This window comes from Toxotes jaculatrix, chromosome 20 (assembly GCF_017976425.1).
Source record: "Toxotes jaculatrix isolate fToxJac2 chromosome 20, fToxJac2.pri, whole genome shotgun sequence".
In the NCBI taxonomy this organism is placed as follows: Eukaryota; Metazoa; Chordata; class Actinopteri; family Toxotidae; genus Toxotes; species Toxotes jaculatrix.
In genome coordinates, this window is record NC_054413.1 from 16,398,033 (window position 1) to 16,417,142 (window position 19,110).

A 19,110-nucleotide genomic window follows, 5' to 3' on the forward strand; every position below is an offset into this window, starting at 1 on the left:
TTCATCATCAGAAACTAGTAATAACTTCCTCCTCTGGGTCACCTTTCTTGTATCTAGTCTGCCTACAGAACAGAGTTTTGCATTGCGGTTTTCAATGGAGCGCCTCCGTTCAATTTTCTGCTTGGCTGACTGACACAGAGTGAAATTCCTTTCATTTAATATTAAGACTCAGAGAGTTTTATCAACTGCCCCCCCCCCCCAAAATCTCAAGTTTTAAATGAACACTCAAAGGCCACAGTGTGGGTCAGAATGAACAGAACTGGGGTTTGGTTCATTTGGCAAATACTCATCAGACATAATCAAACATCAGAGTTTTAACTTGAGAGTCAAACTGAAAACACGGTATTTTGAATAAGTCTTCATTACTCAGTACACAGGAAACAGCAGTGACCATAAACTATCAGAAAGCAAATTCACCTCTTGAGCAGGGTACGCCAAGCCCTCATATTTCTTTAAGCTTGACTAGCTCTTTTTCATCAACGCGCTTTCCTCCCATTCAGCGTTTTAAATCTTCCCTTTCTACCTTCACAGAAAGGATTTCCACAAATCCATTTTTTTTTGTGAATGATTGCCTTTTCTGTACACATTTAACTCTTAAGCACAAGTCATCGGTAGATATTGCATATCTGATCTGCTCTCACCTTCTATTTCAAGTCAATTTCTGTTTTTTATTCTTGAAGCACTTTTACAGAGGACTACTCTATAAACAGATGTTAGAGGAAAAGGGACTGGTTAAGAATAGAGCACATCAAATACTGAATGTCATATTATCTTCATAACCATACTGAACTCACACGCACTGAACCCCACAGTCTATTCCCCTGAGCCCCGGGACCTCCTTCTATCCATTCACTGTGCAATATCTGAAAATATCTGTATACTGTGCAATATTCATTAATGTGCAATAACCCATACTTTCTTGAACTGTGCACCTTAGCCCCCTAGTATTTTGTTTTTTTTAACTCTCTTCATATTGTTGTATAGCTTTCTTTTTATATATTTTTCGACTTGCACTAAACTTATTTAATCTTACTTAATCTTATGTTATTCTATTCTATGTTGTATATTTATACATGTTGCACTGAAGAAGGAGATGCTTTTCATCTCGTGCATGTAAAAGATGTATAATGACTATAAAAGGCATTCTATTATATTCTATCTGTGACTGCAGTGTATAGACACAAATGTCCTGTGGACCATAAGGATGGACACTTCCAGCATCCATCCTATACATAAAAGTAAATAAAATTTAAAAAAATATATATGTGTGTGTGTGTATATATATATATATATATATATTTATTTAATTATTTATTTGACGCCTTACTATACTATGACGTTTTTTTATGACATTTTTTTATGACATTTTGAGGCCAAAAAATTTTTTGACTTTTTTTGGCCGATTTTGACGGCTTACTATACTATGACATTTTTTATGGCATTGTGAGGCCAAAATTTTTTTTGACTTTTTCTGGCCGATTTTGACGCCTTACTATACTATTATGTTTTTTATGAGATTTTGAGGCCTAAAAAAAAATTTGACTTTTTTTGGCCGAAAAAAACGGCATACTATACTATGACGTTTTTTATGACATTTTGAGGTGAACATTTTTTTTGACTTTTTTTGGCCGAAGGAAAAGCCTTACTATACTATGACGTTTTTTATGACATTTTGAGGCTAAAAAAATGTTTGCCTTTTTTTGCCCGAAAAAAACGGCATACTATACTATGACGTTTTTTATGAGATTTTGAGGTGAAAAAAAATTTGACTTTTTTTGGCCGATTTTGACGCCTTACTATACTATGACGTTTTTTATGAGATTTTGAGGCCTAAAAAAAAATTTGACTTTTTTTGGCCGAAAAAAACGGCATACTATACTATGACGTTTTTTTTATGACATTTTGAGGCCGAAAAAAATTGTTGACTTTTTTTGGCCGAAAAAAACGCCATACTATACTATGACGTTTTTTATGAGATTTTGAGGCCGAAAAAAATTTTGACTTTTTTTGGCCGATTTTGACGGCTTACTATACTATGACATTTTTTATGGCATTGTGAGGCCAAAATTTTTTTTGACTTTTTCTGGCCGATTTTGACGCCTTACTATACTATTATGTTTTTTATGAGATTTTGAGGCCTAAAAAAAAATTTGACTTTTTTTGGCCGAAAAAAACGGCATACTATACTATGACGTTTTTTATGACATTTTGAGGTGAAAATTTTTTTTGACTTTTTTTGGCCGAAGGAAAAGCCTTACTATACTATGACGTTTTTTATGACATTTTGAGGCCAAAAAAATTTTTGCCTTTTTTTGCCCGAAAAAAACGGCATACTATACTATGACGTTTTTTATGAGATTTTGAGGTGAAAAAAAATTTGAATTTTTTTGGCCGATTTTGACGCCTTACTATACTATGACGTTTTTTATGAGATTTTGAGGCCGAAAAAATTTTTGACTTTTTTTGCCCGAAAAAAACGGCATACTATACTATGACGTTTTTTTTATGACATTGTGAGGCCGAAAAAAATTTTGACTTTTTTTGCCCGAAAAGAACGCCATACTATACTATGACGTTTTTTATGAGATTTTGAGGTGAAAAAAATTGTTTGACTTTTTTTGGCCGAAAAAAACGGCATACTATACTATGACGTTTTTTATGAGATTTTGAGGCCGAAAAAAATGTTGACTTTTTTTGCCTGAAAAAAACGCAATACTATACTATGACGTTTTTTAAGAGATTTTGAGGCCAAAAAATTTTTTGACTTTTTTTGGCCGAAAAAAACGCCATACTATACTATGACGTTTTTTATGAGATTTTGAGGTGAAAATTTTTTTTGACTTTTTTAGGCCGATTTTGACGCCTTACTATACTATGACGTTTTTTATGACATTTTGAGGCCGAAAAAAATTTTGACTTTTTTTGGCCGAAAAAAACGGCATACTATACTATGACGTTTTTTATGACATTTTGAGGTGAAAAAAAATGTTGACTTTTTTTGCCCGAAAAAAACGCCATACTATACTATGACGTTTTTTATGAGATTTTGAGGCGAAATTTTTTTTTGACTTTTTTTGGCCGATTTTGACGCCTTACTATACTATGACGTTTTTTATGAGATTTTGAGGCCGAAAAAAATTTTGACTTTTTTTGCCCGAAAAAAACGGCATACTATACTATGACGTTTTTTATGACATTTTGAGGCCGAAAGAAATGTTGACTTTTTATATACTATGACGTTTTTTATGAGATTTTGAGGCCAAAAAAATGTTTGACTTTTTTTGGCTAAAAAAAAACGCCATACTATACTATAACGTTTTTTATGAGATTTTGAGGCCGAAAACATTTTTGACTTTTTTTGGCCGAAAAAAACGGCATACTATACTATGACGTTTTTTATGAGATTTTGAGGCCGAAAAATTGTTTGACTTTTTTTGCCCGAAAAAAACGGCATACTACACTATGACGTTTTTTATGAGATTTTGAGGTGAAATTTTTTTTTGACTTTTTTAGGCCGATTTTAACGCCTTACTATACTATGACGTTTTTTATGAGATTTTGAGGCCGAAAAAAATTTTGACTTTTTTTGCTCGAAAAAAACGCCATACTATACTATGACGTTTTTTATGACATTTTGAGGCCGAAAAAAATGTTGACTTTTTATGCCCGAAAAAAACGCCATACTATACTATGACGTTTTTTATGAGATTTTGAGGCCAAAAAAATGTTTGACTTTTTTTGGCCAAAAAAAAACGGCATACTATACTATGACGTTTTTTATGAGATTTTGAGGCGAAAAAAATTTTTGACTTTTTTTGCCCGAAAAAAAACGCCTTACTATACTATGACGTTTTTTATGAGATTTTGAGGTGAAAAAAATTGTTGACTTTTTTTGGCCGAAAAAAACGCCATACTATACTATGACGTTTTTTATGAGATTTTGAGGTGAAAATTTTTTTTGACTTTTTTAGGCCGATTTTGACGCCATACTATACTATGACGTTTTTTATGAGATTTTGAGGCCGAAAAAAATGTTGACTTTTTTTGCCCGAAAAAAACGCCATACTATACTATGACGTTTTTTATGAGATTTTGAGGCCAAAAAATTTTTTGACTTTTTTTGCCCGAAAAAAACGCCATACTACACTATGACGTTTTTTATGAGATTTTGAGGTGAAATTTTTTTTTGACTTTTTTAGGCCGATTTTAACGCCTTACTATACTATGACGTTTTTTATGAGATTTTGAGGCCGAAAAAAATTTTGACTTTTTTTGCTCGAAAAAAACGCCATACTATACTATGACGTTTTTTATGACATTTTGAGGCCGAAAAAAATGTTGACTTTTTATGCCCGAAAAAAACGCCATACTATACTATGACGTTTTTTATGAGATTTTGAGGCCAAAAAAATGTTTGACTTTTTTTGGCCAAAAAAAAACGGCATACTATACTATGACGTTTTTTATGAGATTTTGAGGCGAAAAAAATTTTTGACTTTTTTTGCCCGAAAAAAAACGCCTTACTATACTATGACGTTTTTTATGAGATTTTGAGGTGAAAAAAATTGTTGACTTTTTTTGGCCGAAAAAAACGCCATACTATACTATGACGTTTTTTATGAGATTTTGAGGTGAAAATTTTTTTTGACTTTTTTAGGCCGATTTTGACGCCATACTATACTATGACGTTTTTTATGAGATTTTGAGGCCGAAAAAAATGTTGACTTTTTTTGCCCGAAAAAAACGCCATACTATACTATGACGTTTTTTATGAGATTTTGAGGCCAAAAAATTTTTTGACTTTTTTTGGCCGAAAAAAACGCCATACTATACTATGACGTTTTTTATGAGATTTTGAGGCCGAAAAAAATGTTGACTTTTTTTGGCCGAAAAAAACGCCATACTATACTATGACGTTTTTTATGAGATTTTGAGGTGAATTTTTTTTTGACTTTTTTTGGCCGATTTTGACGCCATACTATACTATGACGTTTTTTATGAGATTTTGAGGCCGAAAAATTTTTTGACTTTTTTTGGCCGAAAAAAACGCCATACTATACTATGATGTTTTTTATGAGATTTTGAGGCCGAAAAAAATGTTGACTTTTTTTGGCCGAAAAAAACGCCATACTATACTATGACGTTTTTTATGAGATTTTGAGGTGAAATTTTTTTTTGACTTTTTTAGGCCGATTTTGATGCCATACTATACTATGAAGTATTTCATGAGATTTTGAGGTGAAAAAAATTGTTGACTTTTTTTGGCCGAAAAAAACGCCATACTATACTATGACGTTTTTTATGAGATTTTGAGGTGAAATTTTTTTTTGACTTTTTTTGCCCGATTTTGACGCCATACTATACTATGACGTTTTTTATGAGATTTTGAGGCCGAAAAAAATGTTGACTTTTTTTGCCCGAAAAAAAACGGCATACTATACTATGACGTTTTTTATGAGATTTTGAGGCCAAAAAATTTTTTGACTTTTTTTGGCCGAAAAAAACGGCATACTATACTATGACGTTTTTTATGAGATTTTGAGGTGAAAATTTTTTTTGACTTTTTTAGGCCGATTTTGACGCCTTACTATACTATGACGTTTTTTATGATATTTTGAGGCCGAAAAAAATGTTGACTTTTTTTGCCCGAAAAAAACGCCATACTATACTATGACGTTTTTTATGATATTTTGAGGCCGAAAAAAATGTTGACTTTTTTTGGCCGAAAAAAACGGCATACTATACTATGACGTTTTTTATGAGATTTTGAGGCCGAAAAATTTTTGACTTTTTTTGCCCGAAAAAAACGCCATACTATACTATGACGTTTTTTATGAGATTTTGAGGCCGAAAAAAATTTTGACTTTTTTTGCCCGAAAAAAACGCCATACTATGACGTTTTTTATGAGATTTTGAGGTGAAAATTTTTTTTGACTTTTTTAGGCCGATTTTGACGCCTTACTATACTATGACGTTTTTTATGATATTTTGAGGCCGAAAAATTTTTTGACTTTTTTTGCCCGAAAAAAACGCCATACTATACTATGACGTTTTTTATGACATTTTGAGGCCGAAAAAAATGTTGACTTTTTATGCCCGAAAAAAACGGCATACTATACTATGACGTTTTTTATGAGATTTTGAGGCCAAAAAAATGTTTGACTTTTTTTGGCCAAAAAAAAACGCCATACTATACTATGACGTTTTTTATGAGATTTTGAGGTGAAAAAAAATGTTGACTTTTTTTGCCCGAAAAAAACGCCATACTATACTATGACGTTTTTTATTAGATTTTGAGGCCGAAAAAAATTTTGACTTTTTTTGGCCGAAAAAAACGCCATACTATACTATGACGTTTTTTATGAGATTTTGAGGTGAAAAAAATTGTTGACTTTTTTTGGCCGAAAAAAACGGCATACTATACTATGACGTTTTTTATGAGATTTTGAGGCCAAAAAATTTTTTGACTTTTTTTGGCCGAAAAAAACGCCATACTATACTATGACGTTTTTTATGAGATTTTGAGGCCAAAAAATTTTTTGACTTTTTTTGGCCGAAAAAAACGCCATACTATACTATGACGTTTTTTATGAGATTTTGAGGCCGAAAAAAATGTTGACTTTTTTTGCCCGAAAAAAAACGCCATACTATACTATGACGTTTTTTATGACATTTTGAGGCCAAAAAATTTTTTGACTTTTTTTGGCCGAAAAAAACGCCATACTATACTATGACGTTTTTTATGAGATTTTGAGGCGAAAAAATTTTTTGACTTTTTTTGGCCGATTTTGACGCCTTACTATACTATGACGTTTTTTATGAGATTTTGAGGCCAAAAAATTTTTTGACTTTTTTTGGCCGAAAAAAACGCCATACTATACTATGACGTTTTTTATGAGATTTTGAGGCCGAAAAAAATGTTGACTTTTTTTGCCCGAAAAAAAACGCCATACTATACTATGACGTTTTTTATGAGATTTTGAGGCCGAAAAAAATGTTGACTTTTTTTGCCCGAAAAGAACGCCATACTATACTATGACGTTTTTTATGACATTTTGAGGTGAAAAAAATTGTTGACTTTTTTTGGCCAAAAAAAAACGCCATACTATACTATGACGTTTTTTATGACATTTTGAGGTGAAAAAAATTGTTGACTTTTTTTGGCCAAAAAAAAACGCCATACTATACTATGACGTTTTTTATGAGATTTTGAGGCCGAAAAAAATTTTGACTTTTTTTGCCCGAAAAAAACGCCATACTATACTATGACGTTTTTTATGACATTTTGAGGCCGAAAAAAATTTGGACTTTTTTTGCCCGAAAAAAACGCCATACTATACTATGACGTTTTTTATGACATTTTGAGGTCATACTAAAGTATGACTTTTTTTGTCCGATTTTGACGCCTTACTATACTATGACGTTTTTTATGACATTTTGAGGCCGAAAAAAATTTGGACTTTTTTTGCCCGAAAAAAACGCCATACTATACTATGACGTTTTTTATGACATTTTGAGGCCGAAAAAAATTTGGACTTTTTTTGCCCGAAAAAAACGCCATACTATACTATGACGTTTTTTATGACATTTTGAGGTCATACTAAAGTATGACTTTTTTTGTCCGATTTTGACGCCTTACTATACTATGACGTTTTTTATGACATTTTGAGGCCGAAAAAAATTTGGACTTTTTTTGCCCGAAAAAAACGCCATACTATACTATGACGTTTTTTATGACATTTTGAGGTCATACTAAAGTATGACTTTTTTTGTCCGATTTTGACGCCTTACTATACTATGACGTTTTTTATGACATTTTGAGGCCGAAAAAAATTTGGACTTTTTTTGCCCGAAAAAAACGCCATACTATACTATGACGTTTTTTATGACATTTTGAGGCCGAAAAAAATTTGGACTTTTTTTGCCCGAAAAAAACGCCATACTATACTATGACGTTTTTTATGACATTTTGAGGCCGAAAAAAATTTGGACTTTTTTTGCCCGAAAAAAACGCCTTACTATACTATGACGTTTTTTATGACATTTTGAGGCCGAAAAAAATTTGGACTTTTTTTGCCCGAAAAAAACGCCATACTATACTATGACGTTTTTTATGACATTTTGAGGTCATACTAAAGTATGACTTTTTTTGTCCGATTTTGACGCCTTACTATACTATGACGTTTTTTATGACATTTTGAGGCCGAAAAAAATTTGGACTTTTTTTGCCCGAAAAAAACGCCATACTATACTATGACGTTTTTTATGACATTTTGAGGCCGAAAAAAATTTGGACTTTTTTTGCCCGAAAAAAACGCCATACTATACTATGACGTTTTTTATGACATTTTGAGGTCATACTAAAGTATGTCTTTTTTTGCCTGAAAAAAACGCCATACTATACTATGACGTTTTTTATGACATTTTGAGGCCGAAAAAAATTTGGACTTTTTTTGCCCGAAAAAAACGCCATACTATACTATGACGTTTTTTATGACATTTTGAGGTCATACTAAAGCATGACTTTTTTTGTCCGATTTTGACGCCTTACTATACTATGACGTTTTTTATGACATTTTGAGGCCGAAAAAAATTTGGACTTTTTTTGCCCGAAAAAAACGCCATACTATACTATGACGTTTTTTATGACATTTTGAGGCCGAAAAAAATTTGGACTTTTTTTGCCCGAAAAAAACGGCATACTATACTATGACGTTTTTTATGACATTTTGAGGCCGAAAAAAATTTGGACTTTTTTTGCCCGAAAAAAACGCCTTACTATACTATGACGTTTTTTTATGACATTTTGAGGCCGAAAAAAATTTGGACTTTTTTTGCCCGAAAAAAACGCCATACTATACTATGACGTTTTTTATGACATTTTGAGGTCATACTAAAGTATGACTTTTTTTGTCCGATTTTGACGCCTTACTATACTATGACGTTTTTTATGACATTTTGAGGCCGAAAAAAATTTTGACTTTTTTTGCCCGAAAAAAACGCCATACTATACTATGACGTTTTTTATGACATTTTGAGGCCGAAAAAAATTTGGACTTTTTTTGCCCGAAAAAAACGCCATACTATACTATGACGTTTTTTATGACATTTTGAGGTCATACTAAAGTATGTCTTTTTTTGCCTGAAAAAAACGCCATACTATACTATGACGTTTTTTATGACATTTTGAGGCCGAAAAGAATTTGGACTTTTTTTGCCCGAAAAAAACGCCATACTATACTATGACGTTTTTTATGACATTTTGAGGCCGAAAAAAATTTGGACTTTTTTTGCCCGAAAAAAACGCCATACTATACTATGACGTTTTTTATGACATTTTGAGGCCGAAAAAAATTTGGACTTTTTTTGCCCGAAAAAAACGCCATACTATACTATGACGTTTTTTATGACATTTTGAGGTCATACTAAAGTATGACTTTTTTTGTCCGATTTTGACGCCTTACTATACTATGACGTTTTTTATGACATTTTGAGGCCGAAAAAAATTTTGACTTTTTTTGCCCGAAAAAAACGCCATACTATACTATGACGTTTTTTATGACATTTTGAGGCCGAAAAAAATTTGGACTTTTTTTGCCCGAAAAAAACGCCATACTATACTATGACGTTTTTTATGACATTTTGAGGTCATACTAAAGTATGTCTTTTTTTGCCTGAAAAAAACGCCATACTATACTATGACGTTTTTTATGACATTTTGAGGCCGAAAAGAATTTGGACTTTTTTTGCCCGAAAAAAACGCCATACTATACTATGACGTTTTTTATGACATTTTGAGGCCGAAAAAAATTTGGACTTTTTTTGCCCGAAAAAAACGCCATACTATACTATGACGTTTTTTATGACATTTTGAGGCCGAAAAAAATTTGGACTTTTTTTGCCCGAAAAAAACGCCATACTATACTATGACGTTTTTTATGACATTTTGAGGTCATACTAAAGTATGACTTTTTTTGTCCGATTTTGACGCCTTACTATACTATGACGTTTTTTATGACATTTTGAGGCCGAAAAAAATTTGGACTTTTTTTGCCGGAAAAAAACGCCATACTATACTATGACGTTTTTTATGACATTTTGAGGCCGAAAAAAATTTGGACTTTTTTTGCCCGAAAAAAACGCCATACTATACTATGACGTTTTTTATGACATTTTGAGGTCATACTAAAGTATGACTTTTTTTGTCCGATTTTGACGCCTTACTATACTATGACGTTTTTTATGACATTTTGAGGCCGAAAAAAATTTGGACTTTTTTTGCCCGAAAAAAACGCCATACTATACTATGACGTTTTTTATGACATTTTGAGGTCATACTAAAGTATGACTTTTTTTGTCCGATTTTGACGCCTTACTATACTATGACGTTTTTTATGACATTTTGAGGCCGAAAAAAATTTGGACTTTTTTTGCCCGAAAAAAACGCCATACTATACTATGACGTTTTTTATGACATTTTGAGGCCGAAAAAAATTTGGACTTTTTTTGCCCGAAAAAAACGCCATACTATACTATGACGTTTTTTATGACATTTTGAGGTCATACTAAAGTATGTCTTTTTTTGCCTGAAAAAAACGCCATACTATACTATGACGTTTTTTATGACATTTTGAGGCCGAAAAAAATTTGGACTTTTTTTGCCCGAAAAAAACGCCATACTATACTATGACGTTTTTTATGACATTTTGAGGCCGAAAAAAATTTGGACTTTTTTTGCCCGAAAAAAAACGCCATACTATACTATGACGTTTTTTATGACATTTTGAGGCCGAAAAAAATTTGGACTTTTTTTGCCCGAAAAAAACGCCATACTATACTATGACGTTTTTTATGACATTTTGAGGTCATACTAAAGTATGACTTTTTTTGTCCGATTTTGACGCCTTACTATACTATGACGTTTTTTATGACATTTTGAGGCCGAAAAAAATTTGGACTTTTTTTGCCCGAAAAAAACGCCATACTATACTATGACGTTTTTTATGACATTTTGAGGCCGAAAAAAATTTGGACTTTTTTTGCCCGAAAAAAACGCCATACTATACTATGACGTTTTTTATGACATTTTGAGGTCATACTAAAGTATGACTTTTTTTGTCCGATTTTGACGCCTTACTATACTATGACGTTTTTTATGACATTTTGAGGCCGAAAAAAATTTGGACTTTTTTTGCCCGAAAAAAACGCCATACTATACTATGACGTTTTTTATGACATTTTGAGGCCGAAAAAAATTTGGACTTTTTTTGCCCGAAAAAAACGCCATACTATACTATGACGTTTTTTATGATATTTTGAGGTGAAAAAAATTGTTGACTTTTTTTGGCCGAAAAAAACGCCATACTATACTATGACGTTTTTTATGAGATTTTGAGGTGAAATTTTTTTTTGACTTTTTTAGGCCGATTTTGACGCCATACTATACTATGACGTTTTTTATGAGATTTTGAGGCCGAAAAAAATGTTGACTTTTTTTGCCCGAAAAAAACGCCATACTATACTATGACGTTTTTTATGAGATTTTGAGGCCGAAAAAAATGTTGACTTTTTTTGCCCGAAAAAAAACGCCATACTATACTATGATGTTTTTTATGAGATTTTGAGGCCAAAAAATTTTTTGACTTTTTTTGGCCGAAAAAAACGGCATACTATACTATGACGTTTTTTATGAGATTTTGAGGTGAAATTTTTTTTTGACTTTTTTAGGCCGATTTTGACGCCTTACTATACTATGACGTTTTTTATGATATTTTGAGGCCGAAGAAATTTTTGACTTTTTTTGCCCGAAAAAAACGCCATACTATACTATGACGTTTTTTATGACATTTTGAGGCCGAAAAAAATGTTGACTTTTTATGCCCGAAAAAAACGGCATACTATACTATGACGTTTTTTATGAGATTTTGAGGCCGAAAAAAATTTTGACTTTTTTTGGCCGATTTTGACGCCATACTATACTATGACGTTTTTTATGAGATTTTGAGGTGAAAAAAATTGTTGACTTTTTTTGGCCGAAAAAAACGGCATACTATACTATGACGTTTTTTATGAGATTTTGAGGCCAAAAAATTTTTTGACTTTTTTTGGCCGAAAAAAACGCCATACTATACTATGACGTTTTTTATGAGATTTTGACGCCAAAAAATTTTTTGACTTTTTTTGGCCGAAAAAAACGCCATACTATACTATGACGTTTTTTATGAGATTTTGAGGCCGAAAAAAATGTTGACTTTTTTTGCCCGAAAAAAAAACGCCATACTATACTATGACGTTTTTTATGAGATTTTGAGGCCAAAAAATTTTTTGACTTTTTTTGGCCGAAAAAAACGGCATACTATACTATGACGTTTTTTATGAGATTTTGAGGCGAAAAAATTTTTTGACTTTTTTTGGCCGATTTTGACGCCTTACTATACTATGACGTTTTTTATGACATTTTGAGGCCGAAAAAAATTTGGACTTTTTTTGCCCGAAAAAAACGCCATACTATACTATGACGTTTTTTATGACATTTTGAGGTCATACTAAAGTATGACTTTTTTTGTCCGATTTTGACGCCTTACTATACTATGACGTTTTTTATGACATTTTGAGGCCGAAAAAAATTTGGACTTTTTTTGCCCGAAAAAAACGCCATACTATACTATGACGTTTTTTATGACATTTTGAGGCCGAAAAAAATTTGGACTTTTTTTGCCCGAAAAAAACGCCATACTATACTATGACGTTTTTTATGACATTTTGAGGTCATACTAAAGTATGTCTTTTTTTGCCTGAAAAAAACGCCATACTATACTATGACGTTTTTTATGACATTTTGAGGCCGAAAAAAATTTGGACTTTTTTTGCCCGAAAAAAACGCCATACTATACTATGACGTTTTTTATGACATTTTGAGGCCGAAAAAAATTTGGACTTTTTTTGCCCGAAAAAAAACGCCATACTATACTATGACGTTTTTTATGACATTTTGAGGCCGAAAAAAATTTGGACTTTTTTTGCCCGAAAAAAACGCCATACTATACTATGACGTTTTTTATGACATTTTGAGGTCATACTAAAGTATGACTTTTTTTGTCCGATTTTGACGCCTTACTATACTATGACGTTTTTTATGACATTTTGAGGCCGAAAAAAATTTGGACTTTTTTTGCCCGAAAAAAACGCCATACTATACTATGACGTTTTTTATGACATTTTGAGGTCATACTAAAGTATGACTTTTTTTGTCCGATTTTGACGCCTTACTATACTATGACGTTTTTTATGACATTTTGAGGCCGAAAAAAATTTGGACTTTTTTTGCCCGAAAAAAACGCCATACTATACTATGACGTTTTTTATGACATTTTGAGGCCGAAAAAAATTTGGACTTTTTTTGCCCGAAAAAAACGCCATACTATACTATGACGTTTTTTATGATATTTTGAGGTGAAAAAAATTGTTGACTTTTTTTGGCCGAAAAAAACGCCATACTATACTATGACGTTTTTTATGAGATTTTGAGGTGAAATTTTTTTTTGACTTTTTTAGGCCGATTTTGACGCCATACTATACTATGACGTTTTTTATGAGATTTTGAGGCCGAAAAAAATGTTGACTTTTTTTGCCCGAAAAAAACGCCATACTATACTATGACGTTTTTTATGAGATTTTGAGGCCGAAAAAAATGTTGACTTTTTTTGCCCGAAAAAAAACGCCATACTATACTATGATGTTTTTTATGAGATTTTGAGGCCAAAAAATTTTTTGACTTTTTTTGGCCGAAAAAAACGGCATACTATACTATGACGTTTTTTATGAGATTTTGAGGTGAAATTTTTTTTTGACTTTTTTAGGCCGATTTTGACGCCTTACTATACTATGACGTTTTTTATGATATTTTGAGGCCGAAGAAATTTTTGACTTTTTTTGCCCGAAAAAAACGCCATACTATACTATGACGTTTTTTATGACATTTTGAGGCCGAAAAAAATGTTGACTTTTTATGCCCGAAAAAAACGGCATACTATACTATGACGTTTTTTATGAGATTTTGAGGCCGAAAAAAATTTTGACTTTTTTTGGCCGATTTTGACGCCATACTATACTATGACGTTTTTTATGAGATTTTGAGGTGAAAAAAATTGTTGACTTTTTTTGGCCGAAAAAAACGGCATACTATACTATGACGTTTTTTATGAGATTTTGAGGCCAAAAAATTTTTTGACTTTTTTTGGCCGAAAAAAACGCCATACTATACTATGACGTTTTTTATGAGATTTTGACGCCAAAAAATTTTTTGACTTTTTTTGGCCGAAAAAAACGCCATACTATACTATGACGTTTTTTATGAGATTTTGAGGCCGAAAAAAATGTTGACTTTTTTTGCCCGAAAAAAAAAACGCCATACTATACTATGACGTTTTTTATGAGATTTTGAGGCCAAAAAATTTTTTGACTTTTTTTGGCCGAAAAAAACGGCATACTATACTATGACGTTTTTTATGAGATTTTGAGGCGAAAAAAATTTTTGACTTTTTTTGGCCGATTTTGACGCCTTACTATACTATGACGTTTTTTATGAGATTTTGAGGTGAAAAAAATTGTTGACTTTTTTTGGCCGAAAAAAACGCCATACTATACTATGACGTTTTTTATGAGATTTTGAGGCCGAAAAAAATGTTGACTTTTTTTGCCCGAAAAGAACGCCATACTATACTATGACGTTTTTTATGACATTTTGAGGTGAAAAAAATTGTTGACTTTTTTTGGCCAAAAAAAAACGCCATACTATACTATGACGTTTTTTATGACATTTTGAGGTGAAAAAAATTGTTGACTTTTTTTGGCCAAAAAAAAAACGCCATACTATACTATGACGTTTTTTATGAGATTTTGAGGCCGAAAAAAATTTTGACTTTTTTTGCCCGAAAAAAACGCCATACTATACTATGACGTTTTTTATGAGATTTTGAGGTGAAAATTTTTTTTGACTTTTTTAGGCCGATTTTGACGCCTTACTATACTATGACGTTTTTTATGATATTTTGAGGCCGAAAAAAAATGTTGACTTTTTTGCCCGAAAAAAACGGCATACTATACTATGACGTTTTTTATGATATTTTGAGGCCGAAAAAATGTTGACTTTTTTTGCCCGAAAAAAATGGCATACTATACTATGACGTTTTTTATGATATTTTGAGGCCGAAAATTTTTTGACTTTTTTTGGCCGAAAAAAACGCCATACTATACTATGACGTTTTTTATGAGATTGTGAGGTGAAATTTTTTTTTGACTTTTTTAGGCCGATTTTGACGCCATACTATACTATGACGTTTTTTATGAGATTTTGAGGCCGAAAAAAATGTTGACTTTTTATGCCCGAAAAAAACGGCATACTATACTATGACGTTTTTTATGAGATTTTGAGGCCAAAAAATTTTTTGACTTTTTTTGGCCGAAAAAAACGCCATACTATACTATGACGTTTTTTATGAGATTTTGAGGTGAAAATTTTTTTTGACTTTTTTTGGCCGAAAAAAACGGCATACTATACTATGACGTTTTTTATGAGATTTTGAGGTGAAAAAAATGTTGACTTTTTTTGGCCGATTTTGACGCCTTACTATACTATGACGTTTTTTATGACATTTTGAGGCCGAAAAAAATGTTGACTTTTTTTGCCCGAAAAAAAACGCCATACTATACTATGACGTTTTTTATGAGATTTTGAGGCCAAAAAATTTTTTGACTTTTTTTGGCCGAAAAAAACGGCATACTATACTATGACGTTTTTTATGAGATTTTGAGGCGAAAAAAATTTTTGACTTTTTTTGGCCGATTTTGACGCCTTACTATACTATGACGTTTTTTATGAGATTTTGAGGTGAAAAAAATTGTTGACTTTTTTTGGCCGAAAAAAACGCCATACTATACTATGACGTTTTTTATGAGATTTTGAGGCCGAAAAAAATGTTGACTTTTTTTGCCCGAAAAGAACGCCATACTATACTATGACGTTTTTTATGACATTTTGAGGTGAAAAAAATTGTTGACTTTTTTTGGCCAAAAAAAAAACGCCATACTATACTATGACGTTTTTTATGACATTTTGAGGTGAAAAAAATTGTTGACTTTTTTTGGCCAAAAAAAAAACGCCATACTATACTATGACGTTTTTTATGAGATTTTGAGGCCGAAAAAAATTTTGACTTTTTTTGCCCGAAAAAAACGCCATACTATACTATGACGTTTTTTATGAGATTTTGAGGTGAAAATTTTTTTTGACTTTTTTTGGCCGATTTTGACGCCTTACTATACTATGACGTTTTTTATGATATTTTGAGGCCGAAAAAAATGTTGACTTTTTTTGCCCGAAAAAAACGGCATACTATACTATGACGTTTTTTATGATATTTTGAGGCCGAAAAAATTTTGACTTTTTATGCCCGAAAAAAACGGCATACTATACTATGACGTTTTTTATGAGATTTTGAGGCCAAAAAATTTTTTGACTTTTTTTGGCCGAAAAAAACGCCATATTATACTATGACGTTTTTTATGAGATTTTGAGGTGAAAATTTTTTTTGACTTTTTTTGGCCGAAAAAAACGGCATACTATACTATGACGTTTTTTATGAGATTTTGAGGTGAAAAAAATGTTGACTTTTTTTGGCCGATTTTGACGCCTTACTATACTATGACATTTTTTATGACATTTTGAGGCCGAAAAACAATGTTGACTTTTTATGCCCGAAAAAAACGGCATACTATACTATGACGTTTTTTATGAGATTTTGAGGTGAAAAAATATTTTGACTTTTTTTGGCCGATTTTGACGCCTTACTATACTATGACTTTTTTATGAGATTTTGAGGCCGAAAAAAATGTTGACTTTTTTTGCCCGAAAAGAACGCCATACTATACTATGACGTTTTTTATGACATTTTGAGGTGAAAAGAAATGTTGACTTTTTTGCCCGAAAAAAACGGCATACTATACTATGACGTATTTTATGAGATTTTGAGGTGAAAAAAATTGTTGACTTTTTTTGCCCGAAAAAAACGGCATACTATACTATGACGTTTTTTATGAGATTTTGAGGCCGAAAAATTTTTTGACTTTTTTTGCCCGAAAAAAAAACGCCATACTATACTATGACGTTTTTTATGAGATTTTGAGGTGAAATTTTTTTTTGACTTTTTTAGGCAGATTTTGACGCCTTACTATACTATGACGTTTTTTATGATATTTTGAGGCCGAAAAAAATTGTTGACTTTCTTTGGCCGAAAAAAACGGCATACTATACTATGACGTTTTTTATGAGATTTTGAGGCCAAAAAATTTTTTGACTCTTTTTGGCCGAAAAAAACGCCATACTATACTATGACGTTTTTTATGAGATTTTGAGGCCGAAAAAAATGTTGACTTTTTATGCCCGAAAAAAACGGCATACTATACTATGACGTTTTTTATGACATTTTGAGGTGAAAATTTTTTTTGACTTTTTTTGGCCGAAAAAAACGGCATACTATACTATGACGTTTTTTATGAGATTTTGAGGTGAAAAAAATGTTGACTTTTTTTGGCCGATTTTGACGCCTTACTATACTATGACGTTTTTTATGAGATTTTGAGGCCGAAAAACAATGTTGACTTTTTATGCCCGAAAAAAACGGCATACTATACTATGACGTTTTTTATGAGATTTTGAGGTGAAAAAATTTTTTGACTTTTTTTGGCCGATTTTGACGCCTTACTATACTATGACTTTTTTATGAGATTTTGAGGCCGAAAAAAATGTTGACTTTTTTTGCCCGAAAAGAACGCCATACTATACTATGACGTTTTTTATGACATTTTGAGGTGAAAAAAAATGATGACTTTTTTGCCCGAAAAAAACGGCATACTATACTATGACATATTTTATGAGATTTTGAGGTGAAAAAAATTGTTGACTTTTTTTGGCCGAAAAAAACGGCATACTATACTATGACGTTTTTTATGAGATTTTGAGGCCGAAAAAATTTTTGACTTTTTTTGGCCGAAAAAAAAAACGCCATACTATACTATGACGTTTTTTATGAGATTTTGAGGCCGAAAAAAATTTTGACTTTTTTTTCCCGAAAAAAACGGCATACTATACTATGACGTTTTTTATGACATTTTGAGGTGAAAAAAAATGTTGACTTTTTTTGGCCGAAAAAAACGCCATACTATACTATGACGTTTTTTATGAGATTTTGAGGTGAAATTTTTTTTTGACTTTTTTAGGCCGATTTTGACGCCATACTATACTATGACGTTTTTTATGAGATTTTGAGGCCGAAAAAAATGTTGACTTTTTTTGCCCGAAAAAAACGCCATACTATGACGTTTTTTATGAGATTTTGAGGCCAAAAAAAATGTTGACTTTTTATGCCCGAAAAAAACGCCATACTATACTATGACGTTTTTTATGAGAGTTAGAGGTGAAAAAAAATGTGGACTTTTTTGGCCGAAAAAAAACGGCATACTATACTATGACGTTTTTTATGACATTTTGAGGCCGAAAAATTTTTTGACTTTTGTTGGCCGAAAAAAACGGCATACTATACTATGACGTTTTTTATGAGATTTTGAGGCCAAAAAATTTTTTGACTTTTTTTGGCCGAAAAAAACGCCATACTATACTATGACGTTTTTTATGAGATTTTGAGGCCGAAAAAAATTTTGACTTTTTTTTCCCAAAAAAACGGCATACTATACTATGACGTTTTTTATGACATTTTGAGGTGAAAAAAAATGTTGACTTTTTTTGGCCGATTTTGACGCCTTACTATACTATGACGTTTTTTATGACATTTTGAGGCTGAAAAAAATGTTGACTTTTTTTGCCCGAAAAAAACGCCATACTATACTATGACGTTTTTTATGAGATTTTGAGGTGAAAAAAATGTTGACTTTTTTTGCCCGAAAAAAACGGCATACTATACTATGACGTTTTTTATGACATTTTGAGGTAAAAAAAATGTTGACTTTTTTTGCCCAAAAAAAACGCCATACTATACTATGACGTTTTTTATGACATTTTGAGGCCGAAAAAAATGTTGACTTTTTTTGCCCGAA

At 31.7% G+C, this 19,110-nt stretch overlaps 1 protein-coding gene across 1 annotated transcript in view; it reads right to left on the reverse strand.

Annotated features, from left to right (window-relative positions):
• Positions 1–19,110, reverse strand: part of vopp1 (VOPP1 WW domain binding protein) — a 56,412-nt gene that overhangs the window by 1,842 nt on the left and 35,460 nt on the right. The window lies entirely within an intron of this gene.